A 20,417-nucleotide genomic window follows, 5' to 3' on the forward strand; every position below is an offset into this window, starting at 1 on the left:
GTTTCCTTGAAGATCCTCCATATGGTTTTATATCCCTCCAACTCCTGGATTTCCTTTGTATCAGCCGATATGGGACATCTAGTGCTTAATCTATCCTCCTTATATTCTCTCCGAAACAACTGAATATTGTTTATTTCTGGTATAATTAAGATGCTTATCCATATACTAATAATTTTATGTACAAACATACAAACCCCATGCTTTCCTTTCTTCCCTTCAATTTAATATAACTCAACAAGATATGAACCGGGCAGAATTAAATTAGATGGAGATTAATCTGGTTTTGTTTATAGGTACAAGTTAACTTTAATAGAAAACTTTTTGTAAGATTATACTAATATAATTCCTAATATTGCACATGAAAAGGCTATTTTAACTCTGGTTGCTTCTGTATACTTTCCTAGTGTTAAACAAATACAAGAAAAAGATTAAAACTCCAGCCATCTTAAAAATTAACTATCTTTTCTCTTTTCAGTTCCCCTTATAGGTAGCATTTTTCGTAAAATGTCATACTCTCAGCTGGTAAAATTTTCTCCCTAGTTATAATATGAACAAATCAAGTGATCCATCTTCAATGACAAAGTCAAATGACTATTACTGTGCTGCATTAAAGGTGTTTATACCCATCCTAGGATTAGAAAGAAAAAAAAACATATGATTACTGCAATAGTCACTAAAACTCAAAAACTCTTAACAAAGAACAGAGTACGATATAATCACTATCCGACAGATTAGGGAATATCACGTGCACTTGTATCCCTATAAAACGTTAAAACTAGCTTAACCCAGGTAGAACCTTTTCGCCTAGGGGGATTCAGCTCATAGTTCCGGATAGAAATACTCCCAGTAGAACCTTTTCGCCTAGGAGGATCCAACTCATAGTTCCGGGTAGAAGTACTCTTCGCTCAGGTTGTTTTTACGCAGCTTAACCCAGGTAGAACCTTTTCGCCTAGGGGGATCCAGCTCATAGTTCTAGGTAGAAGTACTCTCGCTCATGTTGTTTTTATGCAGCTTAAACCAGGTAGAATCTTTTTGCCTAGGGGGATCCAGCTCATAGTTCCGGGTAGAAGTACTCTTCGATCAAGTTGTTTTTACGCAACTTAACTCAGGTAGAACCTTTTCGCCTAGGCGGATCCAGCTCATAGTTCCGGATAGAAGTACTCTTCACTCAGGTTGTTTTTATGCAGCTTAACCCAGGTAGAACCTTTTCGCCTAGGGGGATCCAGCTTATAGTTCCAGGTAGAAGTACTCTTCGCTCAGGTTGTTTTTACGCAGCTTAACCCAGGCAGAACCTTTTTGCCTAGGGGGATCCAACTCCTATTTTCGGGTAGAAGTACTTTTCGTCCAGACTTAGTTTTCATAACTTAACCCAGGTTGAACCTTTTCGCCCTAGGGGATCCAGCTCCTATTTCCGGGTACAAGTACTCTTCGCTCAGGCTTAGTTTTCATAGCTTAACCCAGGCAGAACCTTTTCGCCTAGGGGGATCCAGCTCCTATTTCTGGGTAGAAGTACTTTTCGCCCATGCTTAGTTTTCACAGCTTAACCTAGGTAGAACCTTTTCGCTTAAGGGGATCCAGCTTATATTTTCGGGTAGAAATACTTTTGCCCAGCCTTAGTTTTCATAGCTTAACCCAGGTAGAACCTTTTCGCCTAGGGGGATCCAGCTCCTATTTCTGGGTAGAAGTACTTTTCGCCGATGCTTAGTTTTCACAGCTTAACCTAGATAGAACTTTTTCGCCTAAGGGATCTAGATCATATTTTCAGGTAGAAATATTTTTCGCCCAGGCTTTGTTTTTACGCAACTTAACCCAGGTAGAACCTTTTCGCCTAAGGGATCCAGCTCTTATTTCCACATAGAAGTACTCTTCGCCCAGTATTCGTTTTTGTAGCTTAACCCGGGTAGAACCTTTTCGCCTAAGGGGATCTTGCTCCTATTTTTAGGTAGAAGTACTCTTCGCTCAGGCTTGCTTTTCGTAGTTTATCGCAGGTAGAACTTTTTCACTAAGAGGGATTCAACATTTTTTCCGTAATACAGGGTGCCAACCCCTGGTTACATTCCTTTTCCGTCATATAGTTTACCAACCCCTAATTACATTTCCTTACCAGTATAGGGTACTCCAATTCCTAGCTGTATTTTCCAACATAGGGTCTCCATTCCCTAGTTGATTTTATTTCAGACATAGTGCCACTACTCCCTAGTCTCCTTACCAGTATAGGGTACACCAATCCCTAACTATTTTTTTTCCAACATAGGGTTCCCCACTCCTTAGTTGAGTCGAGTTTAAATGCAGGGTATACCACTCCCTGGTATCTTTGTTAATACGGGGTACACCATTCTTTAGCCATGTTTTTCCAACATAAGATACACCAATCCTTAGTTGAGACACCATTTAGACAATCGGGATACACCATTCCCGAAGAATCATGTTTTTCTATGGTACACCAATCCCGACACTTTATTGCGTTTAATAAAGTAGTTTATAATTTTATTACAATAACTCACGAAATTTTCCTAGATAAAACTGGGGCAGAAATTTTTTATTCGTTTGTTTGTTTTGGTGCCTGAGCAGGTCTTACCTCAAGGTACAGGGTTCGAGATGACCAAAAGAAGTATCAAAATGGAGAAGCAGATGAAATAATGTGGATTGTTCAAGACATGACTGAAGTCACGAGCATTGCATTTTTTCGTTTTGATCAGAAGAAGTCGTAGAAGAATAAATTAGCACCTATAGCTAGCAAGCATCAAGGTTCAGATCAGAGTTTGCGTGGAGAACCAGTTAAGACTCAAGGACACGTTTTAGAAGACTCATAGATAGGAATCTTGTAACTCATAGCTGATAGGCTTGTTTAGTTTTTTTTTTGATGTAATAACAGACTTACGGACCGGAGCCTTGACGGAGCCTCACTCGACTTCTCAACTCATCATTTCACAATTCTCTTTGAATGACACGCGACCTGATTCCCCTATAACCCGTGATATGTAGTCTGTCCAAAACCAAGACTCGATTTCACCATTTCTCTTTTATCTTATCCTTATTTCTTCCATTTTAAATAAAGATATGTTCAAAAATTAGTCACATGACTCACCTTATCTTTGCCTGAAAACTCTTCATGTTTACAAACAAAGAGGGGCATGCTGTGAGTACCTAATTTTTGACCACGCTTATCATTTTTCCACTCATCTTGCCAACTCCCTCACGTCACACAGTCATAACCTATTTTTCCCATCATCCTCACATCACACACTCAATTCCCCCATGCTTTGTCCCCACTCCACTTTCCCTTGTCCCCCGTACTTATCCCCACACATGTTCCCCACTCTCCCCTCCTCGTTCTCTCTCCTTAAAAAATACACACACAAACGGAAAAGAAAAAGGACAAGAGGAGGAGAGGGCAGAACCTCATTAGAGCCGAAAAGCTTCGTCAAAAGCCACCTTTAAACCAGCCCCTATTTTCTGGCCATAAAACACCATGAAAGCGGGTCAAAATCAGCAGTGAAATGCCATCCAAAACACCCCCAAAAACGTCTTCAAATCAGCCACCAAAACATCACTAAAATGAACCCAAATCTCAGTCAAAACAACCTCTAAAACTCAGCTGAAAATCAGCACCAAATAGTCCCGAAACTCGGACTAAAACGCAGCAGCTATTGCCTATTTTTTCCCTCCCAAAACAGCCCAGAAATTACCCCTGAAAAGCCATGAAAATCGTCCTTAAACAGCTCCAAAAAATTAGCTGGTAAACATCGCAAAAACCATATCGGACAAGGTCCGTTTGAGCTTCTGTCGAGTTCCCGTCGTCGACGTCGAGAGTTCCAATTTTGGTTTGTATATGTGCCGTCATTGTTTAACTTGAAGGAGCTATTGCTTTGAGGTTCAATTTCTCACCCATTTCTCGTTAAGTTATAATGCTTCATATTCATGTGTTTCTTTCAAATTATTTTGGGATTGTTCTGCCATGCCTCTTAATCTTGAGTTGGTAACCATACTTGAATGTTTTAATAATTTAGTTTTGTGCTCAAATAAACCTAGGACTATCAGCTCTTTATTTTAGTGATATAACATGAGTTGAATAATTATCAAGGCAAGTGAATATTGTTTGTTGGTTGTTAATATGAGATTGGCGTTTGTGATAATTGTAGAACTGCGCGAGATTGGTTTTATTTGCTTTTAATTGAAATGGGCCGTAGGTAATAAAGGATGTGTTAGGTCTGATTTTTGAATACAAAGCTCACCCATTTTCCTCAGTTATTCCATAACTCCGGACATTCACATGAATAAACCGTGTTTAGCCATGTGTTCATACTCGTTCCTTGGTTTAAACACACGTGATAAAAAGACTTTGTGTGCTTACACGCTCCTAGGCCGAATTCATTAAAATTCGATTACTTATTAAGCGGTGATAGACAATAGTAATCTAAGACAAATAAATCACCGTTTATCCAAAATTAATTTAAGCCAAATGTGGTCAATAAAGCGACCGTGCTAGAACCAAAGGACTCGGGAATGCCTTACACCTTCTCCCCGGTCAACAGAATTCCTTACCTGATCTTTGTTTTTGCAGAACTATAAAAAATAGAATCAAACCTTCTTTTGACTAGGGATTCAAATAAAAAGTGACTTGGAACACCTAAAAATCAATTCCAAGTGGCGACTCTGTAAATAAAATAATTCCTACTCAAGTTTGTCACTTTAATTGGAAAAACTCTTTAACCCACAATCCATAACACACATTATCTTTTGGAGGGATAAAAAAGGGATGTGGCAAGCAGCTGGTAATTATTTAGTCAAGATGCGCACAAGCAAAGCTTGTTTGGACAAAATGGTTGTAGATCATTGCATCTCTTTTACCATCTTAGGTTGGCTTTACAAGTGAATTGAGTAGTGTTAAAGGAACTTGTATAACTGGAGCTATGACCTTGAAATCCAAGTAAAATGAAAGATGCTCCAGAAGAATAATATTCTTCTATTTATGAGTAAAATGGCTCTATAAATTAATCGATAATGTGAATTCAATTGTTGATTTCAGTATGTCCATTGTCGAAATTGTTATAGCTAATGTTTTCCTTAGAAAGTATTTTCAAACAACCAACATACTACTTATTTTCTCAAAAGTATTTTTGTAAAGATATTTTTCTCATACCAAATACACAAAGGAAAGATGATACACAATTTTCTTTGTTACTAGTTTTCTTTTGTACATACGTTTACACTTTACATTTAGTAAATTGTTAATGTGCAAACATCTATATTTAGTAATGTTATACTTTCTTCTAAAAAGGAAGTACTATTTTTGGACGGTAACAATAAAATAGACACTGTGTCATATTTTTTCAAGTTTTTTTTTTTGAAACAACGATCATCTTAATTATTCAAATCAAAATTTAAAGCATCTACAATAAAGGATGGAGGGCTAGCATTCCACTCCATCGAGCCTGACATAGAATCAGCCACTCGTGCTAATGCATGAGCAACCTGATTCGCAGACCTTCGAACAACAGACAGAAACTGAAAACTTTTTAAGAGGTTTTTACAATCAGAAATCACGTCAGATAAATACGAGTATGGAACGACAAATAAATAAACTTTCTAAGGACCCGTTTGGTTATAGATTTTGCCAAAATAAACTTGGGTTTTATTAGGCAAACACATGTTTGACCATAGATTTTGCCAAAATAAACTTGGGTTTTATTTGGCAAACACATGTTTGGCCATATATCCAGCTCAATAGCTGGTTTTTGGCCAAAATATTCACAACCACTAATAATATACATGTTTTTCCAAAATAAATTTGGGAAATATGTGTTGAAAACGTATGTCCAAACACATTTTCATCTTCAAACAAAATTTCACCCAACTCAAATTTTTCAAAACAAATTTGGGAATCTATGGCCAAACGCTAGCTAAGAAAGAATAAACAATAAAACAAACAATTGTGACATTAAACTTTGGTCATTTTCATTCAGCAAAATAAAGCATGTCCGTAGTAATGATACACCACAGTTTTTGCAAAAAAATGTTTGGACTAATCTTGAATATTCAGTGAACAAAATTCATAATAAGATCAGCTTAAGCTTAACTGTTCAAAAAGGTTTGATTAGTTACATGCTGAGAAGCTGCTCGACAAAAAAGTCGCATATAAAATTAGCTTGCTGAACGCAGGACCTTTTACGAACATGCAGAAAATTCTTGTACAAGAATTGGATAGGGGCCTAATCAACTGCACCTAAGATCAGTAGGTGCTGCATTCAACTGCACCTAACTCACAACAATGTTTCTCTTCCAATCATGCAGATCTTTGTTCTATTTGGCATCAATGACTTGGTCATGCACCAATAGCAGTATTGCAAAAAAATTCTTCTTTGAAGGGTCATTTGTCTCATAAAAGATCTCTGTCTTGTACTATATATATATGTCCTTTATCAAGTCAGACTAGATCCCCTTTCCCCATTAGTACTGAGAAAACTGTATCCCCTTTTGAACTTGTACATATGAATATTTGGGATCCATATGGAAAAAGTACTTACAATGGTCATAGATTCTTTCTCACATTGTGGATGATTACTCTAGGATGACCTGGATTTATCTGATATGAATGAAAAGTGATGTGGTTGTTTTGATCATGGCCTTTCTTACTTTGTTAAAACTCAATTTTCAGCTTCTATTAAAGTCATCCGTTCAAATAATTGGTCTGGAGTTTTTCAATTCTCAATGTTCCAGTCTGTTCACATCTCTTGGTATAATTCATCAAAGTTCTTGTGTCTATACTCCGCAACAAGATGGTGTGGCGGAACGCAAGCATAGGCATTTACTTGAAATGGCAAGAGCTCTACGATTTTAAGCTCATGCTCCTTTAAAATTCTGGGTGACTGCATTTCGACTGTAGCTTTCTTAATTAACAGACTGCCCTCCTTAGTCCTTTCAGGAAAGTCCCCTTATGAATTATTTCATGGTGTTTCACCCTCCTTTGCTCACCTTAAGGTTTTTTGTTGCCTGTGCTATGCCATTAAACCAAAATTTTCAGATAAATTCTCCTCTAAAGTGATCCCTGCTATTTTCATGGGCTACTCAGACACAAAGAAAGGCTATAAGTTGTATAGTATTTCCACAAGTAACTTTTTTGTTAGTAGGGATATCTCTTTTCATGAGTCCAGTTTCCCCTTCAAATTCCCTAAATCCACCTTCCTGGAGCCTTAGAATCCATCCTGAGGAACTCCCCTTTCTCCAAGTTTAGCTTCTTCAAATGATACTTTCCCTGCTTGCCCTGTTTCTCCTTATTCTGGTCCAAACAGTCCTGGCTCTCCTTCATCAGAATACTCTCCTAGGGATTTTCCCTCTTCTCCTGTAGCTTCCTTTCCTTCTTCCCCTTCTCTTTCTCCTGTCTCTGATGTTCCTATTAGGAGGTCATCTAGGGAGTCAAAACCCCCTATCTGGCTTACTGATTATGTGCATTGCTCCACTACACCAAATCCTATATCTGCATCCTTATCCTATTCCTCCATTTCTCCTTCTTATAAAGCCTATCTGTCAGCCTTTTCTTATAAATGTCCTTGGCCTCTTACAACTTTCCAAGTCTGATGGTCAGGTAGCAATGTCACACTGATTTAAGAGGCCAAGGACATTTTGAATCACAACTTCAAAATGAAGGATTTGGGAGAACTGAGATTTTTCCTTGGATTTGAGTTTGCCAGATTTGATAAAGGTATAATTCTAGTAAACGTAGCAATAGGTACAACTATTGCAACGGTTTGTTGGCTAACGCAACAGTTTTGTTATAAACGTGTTCCAATAGGACCTTTACCCTTATGCCACGTTTGTAACTGTTGCAATATAGGTGCTATAGCAACGGTTACATAACCGTTGCAAAAATATTGTTCTCATAGGCCTGATTTCTAGTAGTGATACTCATGAACCAAAAGAAATATGCATGGAACTAATTTCAGAATGTGGTCTTGAGGGAGCTAAACGAGTCACAACACATTTGGAGCAAAATCAAAAGCTAACAAGTCAAGAGTATGATCAACAATTTGATATCTCTAGGGACAAGGAATTAGAAGACATAGGGGTATATCAGAGATGTTGATATCCAATTTTTCCCTATATATTTAAAATATGCATAAATACCTTCAAAATAGCATATATATATATATATATATATATATATATATATATATGCATATATGAGCATGCCCAAGGTTTTTATTATTTTTCCATAATTTTAAGGGGTTAAATTGATTCATTTTCTCCCCTTTTATTCATAAAATCCCCAATAATTATTTCCTAAATTATGGTTATGATGATTTATTTATTTAATTTCTATACTTATACCAAAATATGGCTAATATATTTTTCATGCATTTTTATAATTACATTTAGTATTTTTTAAGCTAAATTGCATATAATTGTAATGTTAGCACATTTTAAGGTATAATTATATTTTAAATGCATAAAATTGGTCCCTATATTTTTAAAATGATAATTATGTATTTTAAATCATTTTGGCACCTTAAGTTATTTTTCAGAAATTACCTATTATTTATTATAAATTAAAATAGGGAAGATTGGCTATTTAAATCATAGCCAGATTTGGTTTTCAATTTTAGCCTAATTCGGACCCCTCCCCAGCCCAATCTCCTATTAAATAACCCGACCCAGGCCCCAAACACTTCCTACCCGACCCAAATCCATCAGATCTTGGCCGTTGATCTAAAAGATCAACGACCCTCCTTTGTTCTTTCCTTTTTAATTTTAAAAGACCTCCTAACCCTAATCACTTTTCTAAATCCGTCGCCTTCAAATCCTCTCATCTTCTCTCTTCTCTCAACCTAACCCTAGACTCTGTCAATTGCCTTCCTTCTCCGGTCATCTCCGGCGACTACCTTTCAACCCCAAGCCCCCAATGGTTTCCCCCTCGCCTTGCTCATCATCTCTAAGGCCTTCAATGGTCTTGGGCCATGTCGATTTGGATCTAGGGTTTCTGTTTCTGTTACTCATGGCTTCTCCGGTGTGATTTTGGGCAAAATCACACCTTATATGTTACGATCGGTGAAATTTACAACAGGTTCTTTCGTTTCTATCTGGGTTCCCTTTGAAACCCTAAATCTCGTTTGAATCTCTTAGATATGTGTTATTTTTAACGCTTTAAGTCTATTTCTTCCTATGATTTGCACTATTCTGAACTTCTTCTGAAAGATCCTCAACTTTAAACCGTTTTTACTTTCTTTACAAAATTAGGGTTTTCTCGGAGTTCTTTCTACACTTGTTTTAACCAATTTTCTTTATGATTAAACCTCTTTCCTTGCTTATTTTGACCAATCTTATGTTCTTACTGCTTTTAATTCACCTATGTCAAAAGCCCTAATTTCTAAGATTTTCTTTACTTTGGTTGTGTGTGTTAGCCTGTTTACTTGATTCTTGTTAATCTTCCGTGGTTACCATGCTTCGAATGTGTTTTACTGAATCCTTAGCCTACTTATGTCACTTCTGTATGACTATGCTCATTTTGTTTATTCATCTCTTGCTTCTTTCTGTCACTATGGCTAACCTTGCCTGTTTGCTACGTCTGTTTGATCTTCTCTATTTATATGTTGAAAATACAGAATCATGACTCCCTCTTGATTGATTCTGATTTCTTTAATTGATGGTTTGATTGAAAGATTTTTTTTTAAAAGCTGTAAAAGCTTTACCCTGTCTGTCTAAACTGACTGATTTCGTTACCATATTTGCTATGATACTTTATTTCTACTGAGTTGTGTCCTTAATTAAGGTTTTATGAATTTAGTCCTAATTGACTACTCTATACTTACTGAACCTTGACTTCTTCCTTATTTAGTCATGCACTGATTTTTCTTCTTGCCTTATATGATACTGAATCTTCCCGTTTGATTTGATTTCCTTAACTTAAGGGAGTACTTCCTTGATTCTCTAATTGATTGATTATGAGTTCTTCAATTATTATGCTACTATGATTCTTACCTTATTTCACTACCTATTTTTCAACTATAAATGCTCTAAGTCTTTCATTAACACAGACGAACATTTTTGTTTTCAAAAACTACCTCTCTTACTAAAAATTTCTGCTCTCCCCTCTCTATTGTGCTATTTGCTGCTATTAGCCGGCTGCAAGCCAAGGCTAATCATCTGTGCTCTCTTGTTCTTTCATTCTGCTTACTTCTCTCTTTACTAGTATGTCCTAGTTTAAATTTAAAGCCTCAACAACAACATGCTTCTCTTATTGTTTCAGTTTCTCTTATTTCTAGTCTGCTTCTACTTGTGGTTCTATTGTGAAACTTGTAATTAAGTTACATTATCAACATGTTATTATGTTCCCCTTCCCTTTAGATTAATGTATTCCCTTATATGTGTTTATGCCTTGTCAGTTGTCTTTTACTTACTGTGTACTTACCATCCTATGAATCCCAAATCCTATTACCCATTTCTATGTGTTCTTCTTGACTGGTTTATGATTTTCTCTCTTTACTAGTATGTCCTAGTTTAAATTTAAAGCCTCAACAACAACATGCTTCTCTTATTGTTTCAGTTTCTCTTATTTCTAGTCTGCTTCTACTTGTGGTTCTATTGTGAAACTTGTAATTAAGTTACATTATCAGCATGTTATTATGTTCCCTTTCCCTTTAGATTAATGTATTCCCTTATATGTGTTTATGCCTTGTCAGTTGTCTTTTACTTACTGTGTACTTACCATCCTATGAATCCCAAATCCTATTACCCATTTCTATGTGTTCTTCTTGACTGGTTTATGATTATGCTAGTATCAACTATTTCTGAGCATGTCCAAATCAGTCCTAAGACCCTTGCTGGGTTATTTGTTTGCAGTCAGATGTCTGTGTATCCTAAACACCTTGACCCCTGTGTGACTACTGAATTCATTTAGATTCTGTAAACTAGCTGTGTGTGATCCTTTCCTAAAGTGCTTGAACTTTGTTTGCTACTCCAACCCTTTTTCAAACCATCTCTGTTGCTCTATTAATTGCTTTCAAAACAGACTTTCAAATCCAGTCTTTAATAAACCTCTTTCAACTTGTGTCATGCACTTTCACTTCACTCTTAGTCAATAAGTTCTGCCCCCTCTAGTATGTGTACTGCCTTGGGATCCTCTTGAGAGCCCTCTGAACTCTGACATACTGAGGCTGGCCTTTCCACACTGCACTGGTTCAACTCTTGGTTGTTAAGTCTAGGTGTAAGCATTGCTCGGGGTCCTTGAGACCCTTAGGGAACTTTGATGCACCTAGACTCTGATTTATCTATGGGAATGAGGCTTGTGAGACCATTGAAGACTTTGGGAAACTTGGTCCTAATTGTAGGCTCCCTATAGAATAGCTTCTTGATTTCCATTTCTACTTATGTAATTCATTCATTTTCCTGTAATAATTTGTAAATAGATATTTGGGGTATTTAGTAAAAGGGTGGGTAGATGTATGCTTTAAAGAGTAATACGGGTAGAAATCCTGCACTTAGGACCTTATTTTTGAAATCTGCCTGCTTTATTCAATAGAAAACATGCTCATAGAGTTTTCCTCTTTTAAATCTGATTTCTTTTTCTCATAGAAATCATGCATAAAGGATCTCACTTCCAATTTCATTTGGTAGAAATCATGTTCATAAGGTTCTGCATTTTGTCATGTTAGAGATCATGCTTATAGGTCCCAAACAATAGTGTTTAAATCAGTTCAAATATAGATGCCATACCTATAGGACTCAACTCCGATTCAGTTTTAATAAGTCTTTCTGTATGTTGCTGCAAATTATCTTAAATCAGTAATACGCCTAGATATCATGCCTATAGGGATCCCTACTCGCAATTCTGTCTGGTAATTTAATTAGCCTAATGAATCAATTTCATTATGCCTAGTTCATTTTTTAAAAACTAGTCGTATTAAGTGTTAAATATTTCCTGAAACAAGTTCTTTCAAAATTGCTTCAATCTCATTAGATATCATGCCTATAGGTATTAAAGGGGCTATTTCGAAAACCTGTTTGTTCCTGCATTAACATAGACACAGTCTACTGCATATAGGCAAGCCTTAGGGCATTTTTAAAAAACTATATTTCCCTGAAGCTGCTTCTGTCGTTTAACGTTTCTGATTCTAATAAGCTTTTAAAGGAGTCCCTAGGAAATTACTAGGTTATAACTTCTGGGTATAAAAAGGTTTGTCTGTTTCTGCATATTCACTTAGATATCATGCTTTAGGACTTTGATTAATAAAAACCTTATCTGTGTTCGAGTCGTGCTGCTTGTATGTTTGTTTTTGAGGAGGAAACCTTGAGCCTCTTAATTGCTCCTATTATGTGAAAGTCCTAAGTGTTTTGACTGTCGCCTTAGAGTTTTCGCCTTTCTAAACCTTAGGGGTACGTCTAGAACTACATTTGGTAGAGGTCTAACTCCCTCTGGGACCATTAAGAAGGGACGGGTAGCAGCACGCAATAGGTATCAATGACCAAACACTCGCTTTGCATGACCAATAAAGGGATGGGAAGGATAGACATGGGATGACTACGCATTAATGTCACATGTAGCCCCTCATCGAGTAGTGTTTACCGGACATTGCGTGGGGTGATCCTATAGGACAAACAACCTAGGACCCCTCGTTGCCAAATCCTTTCTCTATTCAAAACTTTTCGTCTTTTACAACTTGTTCTTACTACTTGAACTATCCAACGTGCTTTACTTGCAACTTATTTGATTCAACTATTTATATGGACTAATTTGTGAATATAAGTTCGGCAGGGACCCACAGTTGTGGACCAAGAGGGGTGCCTAACACCTTCCCCTCGAGGTTACTTCGAGCCCTTACCCTAATCTCTGGTAATGCAAACCAACCCAAGATTTAATCACTCTAGGTGCCCTAACGCACCATAATCCGTTAGGTGGCGACTCTTTGAATACCCAATTCTAAAAAGGAAAATGAGTCATTACACCCCGTGAATGTCGAAACTCGGACTTTCTCCGCGGAGGAAAAAAGGGGGCGTGACACCATGACGACTCTGCTAGGGATATTTTTAGGCTCTTACCATAACGAACTTGCCTTTACAAATTAGTCCAAGCATGCTTATCCCGTACCTGATATTAGGCTATATAGATGAAATTTACACCTTAATATTACCATGCTTTATTGTTGTTTTATAGTCAAATTGATAACAAAGTACTCTAAATGGTGTTCTTTTGTTTCGCATGGAATATTCTAAGCGAGGAAGCACCATAGAGTGTTTTGGAGGCAATAATGTGAAGATAATGCCCACTCAAGAAGTACCCGAGCACAAAGAAGCAAAAAAGTGGACGGAGTAAATTCCACCGCGCCCGCGGTAGAACTGCGATGGAACCACGGCAGATTAAGGATCGAGGCAGAATGTTCATCTTCCACCGCGGTCGAGCCGCGGTCTTGCCGCGACCGCGGTGCACTGTTCAAGCATCATGAAAATTGGGGACCAAAGTGTAAATTCGGGAAAACTTGTTCCAAACCCTTATAAGCTTTAGAAACTCGCCCAAGAATTTTTTTAAGCTTGTTTTTAGAATACTTTGGAGGCAAGAACAAGTGTGAGAAGATCAACCAAACATTAAAGTTTTTCTATCTCTTTTATTTTCTTACAATTACACATTATGAATAATTTAGTAGTTTCATCTTGTTTTGTCATGAGTAGCTAATTCCGTAGTCTAGGGTTTTGATGGAACCTATTGAAGGATGAACTTCTTGTGATGTTAATATAATTTCCAGTTTAATCTCTATTTGTTCAACTACGTGTTTGTTATAGTTAATTGGCAGGATCCTCAATTAGCTGTGCCTATTTAGTGTGCATAACTCGGGAGAGAGTGCATATTTAGGTAATTGTTGAACAACACCACTCCCAAAGTATATGAGGGATCAATAACTGCAGGTTTAAAGCAGGATTAGGGATAACGAAGCCTTGGGTGCAATCTAAAATGAGCTGTAATAAACAAAGCCAGCTAGCGTATCTCGGGAGAGTGCGTCTAGTAAATTATCGCGATTACTCGGGAGAGATTTACGGTAATAGGAGTGATCATGATTGATAGAGATGATTTGGTGAATATATATGAAACATAACCGGAAGGGATTCCATCAATAGGGGAAATCATAACCTTAGAACCTTCTCTTAATTGTTTACAACTTAATCATAGTTAGTTTTCAGTTGCTTATTTACTTTCATTCTTTGTTAGTAGAAATACCATCAATTGTTATTGACAACATTTGGGAAGTTGATTATGGAGAATTTAGTAAGTCTAACGAAAGTAATTGATAGGTTAATTCCTTGTGGGTTCGACTCTAGGCTAAATACTCAGATTATATTTGCAACGTCCACGTGTTTTTTTTATAAGGCATAGTTGAGCGTGATCAAATTTTGGCACCGTTGCCAGGGAATTAACAGTGTTATCAATTACAATTGAAAGAAGTACAAAAATTCTTAGTGTAGTCTGTTTTATTTATACCCAATGTTTACATTGATATTTTAACGTTTGTTGACTTGGTTGTACAGGTGCATGCCTAGAAACTCATCGAGAACTGGTGAAGTATTTGAAGCATTATCAGATCCCGAGAAAGTTTTCAAGGCCTTGAATTGGGCCAACCAGAAAAGCAAACAACAACAAACAACTGAACAAATCGAACCAGACATGGGGGACAACGTGGTAGACCCGGTAGCGCCAATAGCACCTGTGGCACCTCTTGTGCCAGAGGCTGCTCTCTATGACTGGGCACAACTTACAGTTGAAAATCTGGCCACTGCGATTGTAGTCTCGAAGATACAGGCTAAATCATTCCAAGTCATGAATAACATGCTGCACTTGTTGCAAAACAAGGGACTATTTTCGGGGTCACAAGTTGAAGATCCGCAATAGCATTTGAAGAATTTCTTGTCAATCTGCAAAACCCAAAGGCAGCCCAACGTAACTCCGGAAGCAGTCAAGCTGTTATTGTTTCCATTCTCAATGACAGGAGCTGCCTAGACCTGGCTAAACTCACTCCCCATTAATTCCATAACAACTTGGGAGGAGTTAGTCAAGCAATTCCATAACAAGTTCCACCCACCCAACAAGACTGCTCAACAAATTGATGAAATTTTGAGTTTTAAACAGAGACCAATGGAGACACTGCATGAAACATGGGAGCGCTTCAAAGGGATGCTGGTTATATGTTTGCACCATGGTATTCCAGATCTGATGTTGGGGTAGCAGTTTTACATGGGATTGTCAGATAGCGTGAAGAACATAGTTGATGCTTCAACTGGTGGAGCATTTTTGAGCAAAATATGGAGAGAAGGCTAGAGTCTACTTGACAAGATGACATAGAATTTGGGATGGACAACCAGGAATGCACCTGTCACCCCAGTGGTTCACTCAGTACCCTTAGATCCATCCAACTCTATGGCTGAAAATATGACCACCTTATTGACACAGATGAGTATACTCACCAAAAAGGTGGAAGAGTCAGGGCAGAAGCAGCAGGTACACATTGTAGATACTACCAATGGAGACTTGTGCACATCTTGCATTAGTTAGCCAATTGGTAACCAGTGGAATGCAGAAAATGATCATCATCACTACCCTGAAGACATGAACTATGTGTCTAATTATGGAGTCCAGAAATAAGGTGGTCAGAATTAGGGCCAACAGAATCAGCCGTACAGGCTAGTCCAGCCACAGTTCTTAGATGGGTTTGCTAGACTTGAGGCAATGATGTAGCAGGTTATTGGGTCTAATGCAAAAATTAGTGAGAGAGTAGATGCACATGATTCAGCTATCAAGAATATTGAAGTGTAGATGGGCCAAATTTTGATGTCTCTGAACAATCGTCCTCATGGGACATTACCTATAGACACCCAGATAAATCCAAAAGATCAAGGCTCGAAGCAGCTGATGGCAGTGAGTCTACATAATGGCAGAGATTTGGATGTAGAGCAAGAGATGGCTCGAGAAACCAGACAGGCTGAGACACTCATACCAGTGCACATTGAGCTGGATGAGTCAACAAAACTAACAGAGGTGACAGTCCAGCCTGCCCAGGAAGAAAATAACATTCAGATTGAGACTGAGAAAGAAGCTGAGACAACCTAGGAACCAGTAGTTGAGGTGACAGCTGATAAAGATCAATCACAAATCATTGGGAAGAAGAAACCTCCTGCACCATTCCCTTAGAGGCTGGATAAGTACCAAAAAGAGGAGCAATACAAGAAATTCTTGGAGATGCTGAAACAAATCTAGGTAAATATTCCATTGATTGATGCTTTGAAAGAGATTCCTGGGTATGCAAAAATGATGAAGGACTTGATGTCCCGAAAATTTGATTTCCAAGACTTGGCCACAGTTACTCTTACTCAGACCTGTAGTGCAGTGGTGACTAGACCAATTACGGAGAAGCTATCTGACCCAGGGAGCTTTACACTTCCCTGCACTATTGGTAATTTTGCTTTTGCTAAGGCACTTTGTGATCTAGGGGCTAGCATTAATCTTTTGCCCCGGGCGATTTATAAGAGGCTGGGGATTGGAAGAGTAGACCCACCTCTATGTTATTGTAGCTGGCTGACATGACTGTAAAAAGACCCTCTGGCATCCTGGATGATGTGTTGATTTAGGTGGGGGAAATTTGTGTTCCCTGTAGATTTTGTGATCTTAGACTACAAGGTGGATGAAGAAATTCCCATAATTTTGGGAAGGCCGTTCTTGGCCACTGGGAGAGCTCTCATTGATTGTGAGACTGGGGAGCTCAAGATGAGATTGAACGATGAAGAGATAACATTCAATGTGCAGAAATCTATGAGGCGACCAAGTGAATTCGCCAATTGCTCTCTTATTGATGCCGTGGATGTAATCGTAGAAACTGATGATGAGATGCTGACTATTGAGGACCCTCTTTTTGCATGCCTGATGAATTTAGATGAGGTGAATGGAGAAGAACTAGCAGAATGGGTGTTGGCACTAGAGGGCAGAGGGTTCTGGGACAGAATTCTTGAATTTGAGCCCTTGAACTTAGAAAATAGAGAAACTCCTCCAGCCAAGCCATCCATCGAAGAACCCCCAAAGCTATATTTGAAGCCACTTCCCGTCCATCTCAGGTATGAGTTCCTTGGACCTGACTCCACATTACCTGTTATTATCTCATCTAGTTTGTTAGATGTGCAAGCACAACAACTCTTGTTGGTACTCAAGGAGTGTAAGACTGCTATTGGGTGGACCATGACAGACATAAAGGGGATCAGCCCCGCCTACTGTATGCATAAAATTCTGCTGGAAGAGGGCCACAAACCTTCCAGGGAACACCAAAGAAGGCCGAACCCCAACATGAAGGAAATGGTGAAGAAAGAAGTGATAAAGTGGTTTGATGCGGAATCATTTTCCCAATATCAGATAGTAGCTGGGTTAGCCCGGTTCAATGTGTGCCTAAAAAGGGTGGCATGACAGTAGTCAAAAATGATAATAATGAACTGATCTCGATGAGAACCGTCACGGGCCGGAGAATTTGCATGAACTATAGAAATTTAAATCTAGCCACCCGGAAGGACCACTTCACACTTCCCTTCATTAATCAGATGCTAGAGAGACTGACAGAGAGGTCACACTTCTATTTTCTGGATGGGTATTCAGGTTACAATCAGATCTCCATTGCACCTGAGGATAGAGAAAAGACCTCTTTCACTTGCCCATATGGCATTTATGCCTTCCGGAGGATGCCATTTGGCCTATGCAATGCACCCGCCACATTCCAAAGGTGCATGATGGCCATATTCACTGACATGGTAGAAAACATAATGGAGGTATTCATGGATGATTTCTCAGTGGTGGGAAATTCATTCAATGAGTGCCTAATAAATCTGACGCGTGTGCTGAAAAGGTGTATTGAGACTAACCTGGTTCTTAATTGGGAGAAGTGCCATTTCATGGTATAAGAGGGCATAGTCTTGGGGCACCGGGTGTCAAGCAAAGGAATTGAGGTGGATCGTGCTAAAGTGGATATGATAGCAAAGCTGACCCCTCCAACTTTAGTCAAAGCAATCAGGAGCTTCCTTCGGCATGCCGGTTTCTACCGGAGATTCATAAGAGACATCTCAAAAATTGCCAACCCTCTCTGTAAGTTGTTAGAAAAAGATCACCCCTTCTTGTTTTCTGATGATTGTAGGGTATCATTTAAGGAGCTGAAGAAGAGGCTAGTCACAGAACCCATCATTGTTGCCCCCGACTAGGAGCAACCTTTCGAACTCATGTGTGACGCTAGTGACTATGCAGTGTGGGCAGTGCTGGGACAACGGAAAGACAAGCTACTGCATCCAATCTACTATGCTAGTAGAACGCTAAGTAGAGCCCAACTAAACTACACTGTGACTGAGAAGGAGATGTTGGCTGTGGTGTTTGCTTTCGACAAGTTCAAATCATACCTGATTGGCTCTAAGCTAATTGTATACACTGATCTTGCAACTCTCAGGTACTTGATTGAGAAGAAGGAGTCTAAGCCGCGCCTGATTCATTGGGTGTTGCTACTACAAGAATTCGACCTCGAAATTCGTGACCGTAAGGGCACAAAAAACCAAGTCGCTGATCATCTATCATGACTTGAGGGAGCTGAGAACTCAATTGAGGTTGAGGATATTCTGGAAACCTTTTCAGACAAGCTGCTGCTCGCTACTCGTCTTTAAGAAGTGCCATGGTATGCAGACTTTGCAAATTACCTGGCCAGCGGTATAGTTCCCTATGACCTTTCCTCTGTACAAAAGAAAAAGTTTTATCGTGACTGCCGCATGTATTATTGGGATGAACCTTACCTGTTTCGAATATGTGTTGACAATATGATCCGAAGGTGCGTCCCCGAGATAGAACAATCTTCTGTTTTGCAGGCATGTCATGCATTAGCGTATGGAGGGCATTTTGGAGGAGTTAGGATAGCTGCGAAAGTGCTAGAGGCCGGCCACTTTTGGCCAACAGTGTTTAATCATGCGCACCAATGGGTGAAGGGATGCAATGAATGTCAGTGGATCGGGAACATTTCCCGTCGCCACGAGATGCCCATGAACCCGATTCAAGAGGTGGAAGTATTTGATGTCTGGGGGATTGACTTCATGGGACCCTTCGTCAGCTCCTTTGGCAATAAGTACATACTTGTTGCTGTGGATTACGTGTCCAAATGGGTAGAAGCTACAGCGTTGCCCACTAATGATGCAAGAGTGGTGGTGGGATTTTTGAAGAAGAACATATTCACCCGCTTTGGGACACCAAGAGCGATTATCAATGACGGAGGCACCCACTTCTATAATAGATCCTTCGAGAAGTTGCTATCAAAGTATGATGTATGCCACAAGGTGGCTTACCCATATCATCCCCAGACTAGTGGACATGTTGAAGTGTCCAACAGAGAGATAAAGAGTGTGCTAACCAAGACTGTGAACGCCACAAGAACTGATTGGGCGAAAAAGCTAGATGATGCACTCTGAGCTTATAGAACTGCTTTTAAAACACCAATTGGTATGTCACCATATAAGTTGGTATTTGGGAAGGCCTGCCACTTGCTAGTGGAACTTGAACACAAAGCTTGGTGGGCACTGAAACAGTTGAACCTAGACATTGAGGCTGTAGGCACAACACGAATCACTGAATTGCATAAGCTTGACGAGTTCAGATATCTTGCTTTCGAGAGCACCAGATTGTACAAGGAAAGAATGAAGAGGTTGCACGACCAGAACATTGTTGAGCGACATTTCAAACCCGGGGACATGGTACTGCTCTATAACTCACGATTACGGATGTTCCCTGGTAAGCTTAAGTCACGATGGTCGGGTCCATTTCGAGTGGTCGAAGTATTCCCCTCAGGGGCTGTGGAGATTGCCTCGGAGAAAGACTCGCACACATTTAGAGTCAATGGGAAGTGATTGAAGATATATGTAGGTATGAGTGAAGCGAAAGAAGTGACAGAGATCCACCTGACGGAACCTCAGAGGTCGAACGAGCCTTAAATACGCTTGTCTGCGTCATGCCACGACGTGAAATCAGGCGCTGCGTGGGAGGCAACCCACGAATAAGGGTATACATGTAAGATTTGAATATTCTAGGCCATTTCAGTATATTAATCATAAGGACTGCATGAAAGTAATACCATTTGCCATGGTTATATGGAGTTGAACTGCTTACTTTGTAAAAATCAATTAATTGCTGATAATGGCTATTAGATTGGTGAATAGCCATGCCCGTCTGCGTACTTTGGTTTCGATTTTAAACGGGTGGTGTTCATGACCCAATTATAATAGCTCTTAAACCATATAATTAACTAGGACTCCTCCTTTTATTTTAGAAACGAACTAATTAGAACACCATAGATTACTTTAGGTTTGCCCTTTAAAGATAGTAAAAATGAGATGAGCCTCGCTGAATAAACATATAAATGGCGGGGCCCTCGTTAAAT

The 20,417-nt window shown here is 39.0% G+C and overlaps 1 long non-coding RNA gene across 1 annotated transcript; it reads left to right on the forward strand.

The window, feature by feature from the left end:
- Positions 1 to 3,351: 3,351 nt before the first annotated feature.
- Positions 3,352 to 6,623, forward strand: LOC107791539 (uncharacterized). The gene is made up of 2 exons (XR_012708006.1): positions 3,352 to 3,874; positions 6,183 to 6,623. It is a non-coding gene; the product is annotated as an uncharacterized LOC107791539 (long non-coding RNA).
- Positions 6,624 to 20,417: the final 13,794 nt, after the last annotated feature.

The sequence above is a fragment of the Nicotiana tabacum genome, chromosome 1, assembly GCF_000715075.1.
Source record: "Nicotiana tabacum cultivar K326 chromosome 1, ASM71507v2, whole genome shotgun sequence".
Lineage (NCBI taxonomy): Eukaryota > Viridiplantae > Streptophyta > Magnoliopsida > Solanales > Solanaceae > Nicotiana > Nicotiana tabacum.